Raw genomic sequence first — 8,081 nt, 5'->3', positions numbered from 1 at the left:
AAGATGGTCAGGGTTGTGGTCAAAAGAGAAACAACAATAGATAACAACTATTTATTTTCTGACTTTCGCCCCCACTTTGTAGGCCTCCACCAGTGCTAAAAAGATATAAAATTAACTAAGAACATTTTGACATAGTACGATAATAAAATACAAAAAGGTTTACATTTTTACATAATAAAAATTATGTAAAAATAAGGGAAAAGAAAGTCATATACAAATAAAAGAAAAGAATAAAAAAAATGGTATTAATATAAAATAAACAATGATAAGAATATAAAAAATTACGTAAACTATAAGGTTAAAAATGTACAGGGGACGCAATAGAAGTAGATATGGGAAAACAAGATTTAACACTCTAAAAGATGGAAAATAAAGGTCGAGAAAGGATAAATAAAAAGAAATTAATAATAATGATAATAAATGAGTAAAATAACAAATCAGGACCACTCGAGTGTTCAAGCTGATAGCTTTAGTGACTGAAAATCGAATGCGTGCAGGGGTGAAGGGGAGATGATCGTTAACGGTTTTATTTATATTTCAAATACGTTATGTATACAAGAAAGAGACATAAAAATATGATGAAAAGTGAAAAATAATAAAAGAAAGAGATATAAAATATTATAATAATATTTTTGTTTTTCTTTGGACTGAACACTGACCATCTCCTCCGTAATTTAACATTTTGTTTGATGCCTATTATATTGGAATGATTGTGTTTAAGATGTTGTTTTCTTTTAAGTTTAATTTTGTTTTTTATTTATTTACTATTATTTCTCTCTTTTTTCCCCTTCCAAATCTTATTTTATCATCATTTAATTTATATATTTGTAAATATGATGTTAATGAGCTCAATGATCCTTATTACATTGCCTATAAACAAAAGAAAGAATGTAATATTACACAATAAAAAAAAATGAAATAATCAATCATATTGCCGTTAATATTATTAACTCTCGAACGGAAATTATACTGATGAAATTCGATATATACTGAAATATATTCACCGTATAAGGGCTTTGAGAGGAGGGGTATTTTAGCGATTGCATCATTTTGTCTAGTTTGTAAAAACATGTTTTTATCACACTTTTTTTGACACAACTAGCACACAAATATAAACTAAATATTTCGCCATGAATTGATCTTTTAAAAATTAAAATTATTGGGTATAACTTTCCAGCTTGATACTACAGAGCTGTTTTCAACCAGATGGGGACCCCCTAGATTAGAGAATTAATTTTTTGAATAAGTTTCGGTTTTCAAAAGAAAAAAAATTACTAGAAGTCACTATAAGCCAAATAATTATATATATTTTTTAACATGTACCTGAAAAGTAATAAAGGCTTTAAAAATATGTTAAACATTTACAAGGGATCCAACGCTGGAATTAAGGGGTTCTGAGCCCGGGCTCAGTGGGCTGAACATGTAATTGCTATGTTATAAGATTATACTTTTTTAAAAAGGAAAAAAACAAACAAACAGAATTTAATCGAATATGTGCCAATGTAGCCACTCATTAGGTCAGAACTATTAAAGCGGAAGTGATCTAGATCAAAGACCAATGTACTATTCATATTATGCCCTTCGCCCTTGCCTTGTGTTAACTAATTCATTGTTCAAGAACTCTCTATTAATTGGTGTTGACATTTATAATGTACCAATCTTTCATAAACCAGGCTTAAGTAAAGTTCTGCGTTTTCAAATCATCTTATAAGCTGCTAAGAGAAAGTGTCCACACATATTGCGGTTTAGTATTTGTAACAATGGACGGAGTAAAACTGCATTAGAAATATAGCTTTATACAGTTTCCCTCCCCCCCTTCTTCCTCGGCTCGAGACTCTATTGGAGTCCTATACTGCCCCTGTTGTTAAATTATAATAGAATAGAGACAAGGATGTAAATTATTATTATCTATTAAAAAAAAAATCTATTTTAGATTCTTCTATAAATTTGCATAATCACTGAATGGTATCCCTGTCTAGATCTACCAACCGTTGGAGGAAAGCGCTATAATTTTGGATGAGTGTAAATTTAATCCGTTATTTATCATATCTGCTGCATTTTAGAATAATGTGCAATGGGTCCTCGATAAAGTTGAATGTCGAATATTTATCTTTTTTTTTTTAACTTTAATTAGTATCAAGCCGCGATTTGTACGACCATGGTTAAATTTTAATATTGTAAGTAAGACTATATATTTTCTGTTTAACTTAACACATGTGTTAGTGAACAATGGGCGTAGACACGTTAGGTTGAATAGTGAAATGATCTTTACCCTTCGAACTTGATTCCCAGGCATACCTATCCTGCCATTCACTAATGAAGTCTATTTTCATCCATCTACAAATTGCCTGTAAAGGCAGTTTCGCATTTTCCGCTCTTCCAGAACACCGTTTTGCTATCTTATCAGCTCGTTCATTCCCAAACAAAACCACATGACCTGGAACCCATTAAATTCTAAAATTGTTATTTGTTTAACGATGAACTTCTATTACGTTATTTATTAGGTACCAGTGATGCGGCGAGAGGGATGCGCTGGAATCTCTTGAGCTCAGCTCTACCCCTCACACGTGGGGGATAGAGTGGGCTCAGGGATCCTCAGGTCGATTGTGTAAATATTGTATATATTATTTTATCATTATGTTATTTTATTTATTTATTTTTCATACAGATAGTTTGATTATGTTCATCTTGCCTATTATTTTGTTTGTATATATTTTAAGAGATTTTTTTTATTATTTTATTTTTTATTTATTTTAGTATGAATGAGATCATTCATCAATATTACCTATTGCCCACAACTGTGTGGCAGATTGTAATATCTATCAATAAATAAATCTATCAAATAGAAAAAAAAAATATATTATTAGGTAAGATGAAATATGTTTTTGAGGGAATTGCATACGGAAGCTGTTACTTCGTAAAGCGGTTACTCAGTAAGGTACTACTTAATTCCATTAGAATTAGGACTTTTATATCCTTATATCTTCTATTGGCCATTTTGAAAGCTTCAACGACACCGCATAATTCAGCACTGCATATGCTTGCGGGGAGGTTTATGGATGTATCCTGGTTATATTGGACATTATATGGTGAGCTTGACTCATTGTATATTACGGATGCACAGTCTATTATTGGTCTGGTCATAGATTTGTAAATGGTAAGTAGATTATGTGGGTGTTATTGATTTTATGTTTTGATTGGTTTGTTCTAAGTGTTATGGATGTTTGCTCTAAAAGAAAGCTTCATGTGAAGATAAACTCCTAAGAATTTTAATGTATTTGTTATTTCTATCGCACCTCTATTTGTGTGGTTAATTAAAAGTGTTAAGTTTAATTTTCTTCTTTTTATGAAAGGGATGATTTTGCATTTTGATATACAGTTTATATCGCGCATATGAATATTTTAACAATTTAATCTAATCTGCTAGGAAAAGAGTATATATGTTTACAATTTTTTTTTTGTAACCTGATTAGGAAAGCATTATATACTATATAAATGTAAATAATCACATCTAAATAAACCTGGCGAAAAATATTGCCTCAATTTCCGGGAAATTATCCATCATTACATACATGGTAGCAGAGGAAGGCAGGGATGACTCAGGGGAAGGGCATGCATATATAAGTACAGATAATGTGTTTGTATTTTAAGCTTGTGTATTTTTTACATAGTATTATTTTTAAAACTTATTACTTTTTATATTTACTACATTTTATCTATGATACATTAATCGTATTATAATGTATTCATTTTCCGTTATCAAAGATTAATATTACAAAATAGTCCATGTAAATATTTAAATTATAATTATATATTACTTATAACTGTAGTTATAGTTCCCTACGTACACAAGTACATTAAATTTTTCAATATTTAAGATATTAAAAATTTATTTTTTAGGTAAATTTAATTCTTATCTGCTTATGAGAAAAACATGTATTTGGCTAACTGGGAGAATAACAAAACAAAATCATATATAATTACTATGCATTTTAGATTAACTTAAATTATACCTATATATAATTAAATAATATACTATATTATACCAGTATGTATAGTATAAGTTTTAAAAATCTGTTGCCGTGTGCGCATCACAAGTATAAGAGCCGGGGAGAAAAAAAGCAATTATTTCACATATCACAAAAAAAAGAAGCATGTTCTTTAATACGTTAAAAAAAATTATTCATTCGGAGCTCTATATCTTGTAAACTACCAACAACAATAGAAAACGTAAGAGAACATCATTTAAAGTAGAGTAAATTTACTAAAATGTGAGCCTTAATAGAGATATTCACGTTCAATGGTTCCCGAGATATAGCTTTTTAAATTGTAACATTTCATCAAGAATTCACTAAAAAATCAGTAGTTCGAGAATTTATTTTGAGAATCCTTATTTCAAAAACTATTGTACGTACAAATGTCTATTAACACTCACACTAAAGCTATTTAAATGTACTATAAAGTAGTTTATGACGTTTATCTTTGTAGGAGTAGTAGTGTTTATGGTCTATTCAAAAATGTTATCCGAACTGCTAATAATTGTGAATTTATTTTGGAATACATGATGAAAACTACTAATCCTACGAAGATAAACACAAAAAAGTACTTTATAGTACACTTCAGAAGCTTTAATCTGAGTGCTGGGAGACATCTGTCTTATGGTTCCTGAGATATATTTTTTCATAAATCAGAGTTTTTGTCCCAACAACAAGAAATCAACATTTTGTGAATTTAGTTTGAAGAATATCATGAAAACTACTACTCCTACGAAAATAAACACTATAAACTACTTTATACTACATTAAAATGGCTTCAATTTGAGTGCTACTAGACATCTGAACGTCTAATGGTTTTTGAGATATATATTTCTAAAAATAAATTCACTAACTACTAATTTTTCAGTGAATTCTTTATGAAACGTCATCATCATCATAATCATTTTTTCCCCTTTACCGCTTGCGCAGTGTGGGGTTACAATTTGCAGAGCCTGGTCCAGATATCTCGCTCTTGGACCATCTCCCTTCTCCTACTCCAGTACATATTCCGCCTTGTGAACGCCTCCTTAACACTCTCCTCCCAGGAAATGCGTGGTCTTCCTCTTGGCTTTTTTCCCTCCACGCGAGTCTCATATGTCTTTCTGATAGTTCTTTCCTGGTCCATCCGAAGGAGGTTCCGAACCATCTTAGCTTGTGCCCCTCTAGGATGCTCTCAGCCGGTTTGACTCAGGCATTAGTCCGAATGGTACTGTTCCGTACTCTATCTCGTCGTGTCCTTCCTTCCACCTTACGAAGGTACCGCATCTCCATGGATTAGATCCGGCTCTTGTACTTCGAGGTGAGGTTCCACGATTCGGAAGCGTGGGAAAGAATAGGGAGGAACGTCGATTTGTAGATCATTATTTTAGTTTTTCTCGTCATCTCCCTTTTGCCCAAGAAACCCCTTCGAAGCGAACTAAATATACTTCCAGTTGCATTGATTCTTTGAGAAACTTCCTCAACAATATATCCGCTTTTGTTGTGATGAGCACCTAAAAATATTTTAAATTCTGGACCTGCACTAGTCTTTCTCCGTTCGCTCTGATCACCCTCATTATTTTCCGGGGTTTCTTTCCTATCCTCATACATTTGGTATTTTCCGGGTTATTTTTCATGTTTATCGAGACCATTTCCTCTTGCAGAACAAGTGTCCAATACATACTTATGTATGTTGTATTGGAGGTCTTGTTCGTTGGAAGCCAGCAAAACCAGGTCATCCGTAAAAGGCAACTCAGAAAAGTTTATGGGTTGTAAGTTCCTGTGTCCTAACTGAAACTGTCTCATTCTAAGTTCAGCTTTCTTCATTGCTTTATCGAAGACTCTATGAAGAGCAGCGGGCTCAGGCAACAACCTTGACGAATACCTGATTTTGTCTCCAATTCCTGTGATATGTAGTTCCTTGTCCAAACCACATTCCTGGTTTTATTATAAAGACTCATCACTGCCAAGGCCGTCCCTTGATCAATGCCTCTATCTGACAGTGCCTGCTATATGTCTTCCTTTCTTACCCTTTCGAAAGCCTTTTGAAAATCCACAAAGCAAATCGAAAGTTCTTTATTCTTTTCGACTGCCTTCTCTGTTATAACATTTATGAAATGTTACAATTTAAAAAGCCATATCTCGGAAACTATTGAACGTAAACAGCTCTGTTAGTGATCATATTTTAGTAAATTTAATCTTGTTTAAATGGTTTGCTATTAGTTTTCCAAGTGAATAATAAATATAAGTGAAAGAGGGAAGTTGTATGTAAAAAAGTTTTTTTTTTTTTAAATCTAAGATATAAATTTTTAAAAAAGTTATATGTGACAAGGGCAAGTAGCCTGCAATTTGAGGTTTAAAAAAAAAACAATGACATCAATATTGAAGGTATCCTTGAGAATGCACTGAGGGCCGAAACGTTTGAGAATTATCAAAGATCAAGGATTAAAATTGTGTAAATTGATAATAAACTGAACCACTCTCAAACAATCATATAAAAAATAATTTATCTAATAGTTTATTTTGATTTTTTCAGTTGCTACAAAAATTCGTATTTTAGAGTTTCCGTCGTAGGAATGATAAATACAGATTTTTTCCTACCAAGAATACATTCTAACAAAAAATTACGAATTCGATTTACGAAAAGATAAGGTGGTCTCAGCTATATATATAATACAAATTACATCTTTGTTTGCCGTATGGCATTATAAGACTAATTACAATGTCCGCTGAAGGCGGGTATACACTAGTGGTATAATAACTGGGGACTAACAGAGAATGGAGAGGGACTGTAGGGCTGGTGGTGGTGGGGTGGTGATTTCAAGCTTTGCCACCTCTCAGGTCTTGTTCGAGGGGCGATCTCTCTGAAGAGCGGGTTGACACAGGCCTTCAGCCCATCAAAAAATTTGATGTGCCTTCGGCCAATACACTCCGGCACAGAGGGAAGCTGGAGCTCCTGGTGGATGGTGGTGTTTCTGGCCCTCTGTAGAGTTGTTCCACGGACGATTCGCCGGAGGACGGAATTCTGATAGCAGCTTTTCAAGAAACCCACCCTCAGTGGTAGCCTTACTTATCTGACTACTCAAACAGACAATTATAGCGAGTAGGTTGGTCGATGTACATGTCGCCATTGTGAGATGGCACAACCATGCTTGTGATAAATGTCTATTAATAGTGTTTGCAAAGAAATAATTTTTGACTGTGTTTTTAATGGATAATTAACTAATTAGATATAAATGTTTTGACCTGGGCAGAATAGCCTGAATGAAGTTTTAGAGTGTTTTAAATTATATATTTGCAAAGTGGTATTGAGATGTCCCTGAAGATGGCCGGATTGGCCGAAACGTTGGACGAATAAAAGAAACAAAGTTTTGAGACTATAATTGGATAGTATTTCAGTTATTTATTAAAGAATTACCAGTCTCAAGAAAATATTAAGATTATAAATAGGAAGAGGATATTTTAAGATAGTTAAATCGAGAAATATTTGAAAAAACGCCTGCAATTGAAAAACGGTTATTTAATACTACAGTTAGTGCAGATTTATAAACTTTTAACAAGCAGCAATATTTAATAACTGCTAATAATTAAATCATAATTGAAAAAAAAAATAGTAACTTGTATAAGTAACTCCAGTAACATTACAACCTTGTATCATTAAAAGTTATAAAGGCTATACTTCCCCGCCGGACCCGCAGCACTAAGACCCCCCATATAAGTGAATTTAATGTTTCCGGACTGGAAATGGTTAAGAACTCATTCGATGACTTTTATTAACAATAATGATTTTTTTTAAAAGCTTAGGTTTCGTAGCCGTCCGTATATCATGGCGTTGTACACCCTTAGCTTCAGATTTCTTGACAGAAAGAAGAATTCGATGTTCGCGCTTGTTATAAGCTGCTCTTGGATCATTTATTGATGCTATTGTGGGACCGAGGTATTTGAAACTTCTTTCTAGTTATTAGATATCTATGCGCATTTTAAATAGGAAAAATAATTTACAAAAAACTTCATTAGCAAGTGTGAATGGCGTGAAATAACGCTATGCATTCAAAAGCGTAATTGTGA

Source organism: Halyomorpha halys, unplaced genomic scaffold (genome assembly GCF_000696795.3).
Source record: "Halyomorpha halys isolate HHAL.00 unplaced genomic scaffold, Hhal_1.1 Scaffold547.1, whole genome shotgun sequence".
Classification (NCBI taxonomy): Eukaryota; Metazoa; Arthropoda; class Insecta; order Hemiptera; family Pentatomidae; genus Halyomorpha; species Halyomorpha halys.
This window is presented reverse-complemented; position numbering follows the sequence as displayed.